Source organism: Otolemur garnettii, unplaced genomic scaffold (genome assembly GCF_000181295.1).
Source record: "Otolemur garnettii isolate 467f Iridium unplaced genomic scaffold, OtoGar3 scaffold00220, whole genome shotgun sequence".
Lineage (NCBI taxonomy): Eukaryota > Metazoa > Chordata > Mammalia > Primates > Galagidae > Otolemur > Otolemur garnettii.
In genome coordinates this window covers 923,565-925,962 of record NW_003852615.1, presented here as the reverse complement: position 1 = coordinate 925,962, position 2,398 = coordinate 923,565, and the positions used below count along the sequence as shown (strand labels likewise).

The 2,398-nt window shown below is 42.1% G+C and overlaps 1 pseudogene across 1 annotated transcript; it reads left to right on the top strand.

The window, feature by feature from the left end:
- The first annotated feature begins 1,046 nt into the window (after nt 1–1,046).
- LOC100964639 lies at nt 1,047–2,114 on the top strand (annotated as a pseudogene). The gene has a single exon (XR_001161794.2). The product of XR_001161794.2 is annotated as a glyceraldehyde-3-phosphate dehydrogenase pseudogene (transcript).
- The last annotated feature ends 284 nt before the right edge of the window (nt 2,115–2,398 follow it).

The window sequence follows — 2,398 nt, the reverse complement described above, 5'->3', positions numbered from 1 at the left end:
ACAGTTATACAATTCAAGGCATCATCATCACCATCATCAATAATAAAAAGCAGCTTTTATTGAATGCACGTTCTTTGGTTGGTCCTATTCTAAGAAATTTATAAATATTGCATTTACTATTCAAACAGTTGTATAAAATAGGTCATGCAAATATTCTCAATTCATAGTGGGGAAACTGAGATCAAGAGGTTAAGTAAATTTGTCCAAGATCATGAAAAGAATCAGTGACTTATAGTTGGATAGCCTGGGTTCACATGCAACTTTTGGTCTATTAACTTCTAACTACATAGCTTGGTTACATTAATTAATGATGTCTCTAGGCATGTATTTTTGCATTATTAAAATAATGCTTATTGCAGATAATTTTGAAAATATATAAAAGTATCAGGAAAAGGAGAACAATCACCTACTTCCTACTATACACACAGTGTGTAATATTTTAAAAATAGACTTTTAAAGAACTGTTTTAGATTTATAGAAATAACTTTAGAAGGTAGTTTAATTTCCATATACCCTATATTTAATTTCTATATTATTGATATATTATTCTGGCGCATGTATTATAATTATTTAACCAATATTAATACTTATTAACTAATGCCCATAGTTTTTTCAGATTTCCTTAATATTTTACAATGTCTTTTGTCTATTCCAGGATCCCATCCAGGACATCACATTCCATCTAGTTTTCAGGTTTCCTTAGTTCTCTTTTGGCTATCACACTTCTCAGACTTACTTGTATTCAATGACATTGACAGTTTTGAGAATCACTGATCAGGCATTTTGTGTGGTAGAATTTGCATAATGTTTTTCTCATGATTGTAGTACAGCTATAGATTTTGGGGAGGATGCCTAAAGAGATAAAGTGGGATTTTTATCATGTCATATCAGGAGCCCCTATTATCACCTTGATGTTAAACTTGATCACCTGGCTGAAGTGGTATTTGATTTCCACACTTTAAAGTTAGTTTTTCAGCTCTCTGGTCCTCCCGATCATCAGACAGTTGCTTCTTCTAGTGCAGCACCAGCTGCATCCCCAGGGCACCATGGTGAAACCGAAGATCAGAATAAATGGCTTTGGTCGGATTGGGCGCCTTGTCTGCAGGGCTTCTTTTAACTCTGTCAAAGTGGATATTGTCGCCATCAATGACTCCTTCATTGACCTCAACTACATGGTCTACATGTTCCAGTATGATTCCACCCATGGCAAATTCCGTGGCACAGTCAAGGTTGAGAATGGGAAGCTTGTCATGAATGGAAATCCCATAACCATCTTCCAGGAGCGAGATCCCACCAAAATCAAATGGGGTGAGGCAGAAGCTGAGTATGTTGTAGAGTCCACTGGCATCTTCACCACTATGGAGAAGGCTGGGGCTCACCTACAGGGGGGTGCCAAAAGGGTCATCATCTCTGCCCCTTCTGCTGATGCCCCCATGTTTGTGATGGGTGTGAACCATGAGAAGTACGAAAACAGCCTCAGCATTGTCAGCAATGCCTCCTGCACCACCAACTGCTTAGCCCCCTTGGCTAAGGTCATCCATGACAACTTTGGCATTGTGGAGGGACTCATGACCACAGTCCATGCCATCAATGCCACCCAGAAGACTGTGGATGGCCCCTCTGGGAAGTTGTGGTGTGATGGTCGTGGGGCTCTCCAGAACATCATCTCTGCCTCAACTGGTGTAGCCAAGGCTGTGGGCAAGGTCATCCCTGAGCTGAATGGGAAGCTTACTGGCATGGCTTTCCGTGTCCCCACTGCCAACATGTAGGTCATGGATCTTACCTGCCATCTGGAGAAGGCTGCCAAATACGATGATATCAAGAAGGTGGTGAAGCAGGCATCAGAGGGCCCCCTCAAGGGCATCTTGGGTTACACAGAGCACCAGGTCGTCTACTCTGATTTCAACAGTGACAGCCATTCTTCCACCTTTGATGCTGGGGCTGGCATTGCCCTCAATGACCACTTTGTCAAACTCATTGCCCAGTATGATAATGAATTTGGCTACAGCAACAGGGTGGTGGATCTTATGGCCCACATGGCTTCCAAGGAGTAAGAACCCCCAGACCACGAGCCTCAGCCAGAGCACGAGAGGAAGACAAAGGCCCTTAGCTGCTGGGGTGCCCCTGCCTACTCAGTCCTCCACCTCACTGAGAATCTCCCCTCAACACAGTTTCCACCCAGACCCCCTAAAGAACAGGAGGGGCCTAGGGAGCCCCACCTTGTCATGTAACATCAATAAAGTTCCCTAAATTCAAAAAAAAAGTTAGTTTTTCTCTTCTTTTCTACACTTTACTCTTTGGAAGGAAGTAATTACATATAGCCCATACTTAAGGAGTAGGGCCATATACCCAGTTTGATTTACTACTTTTAAACATTAACATTATGCATTTTCTGTAC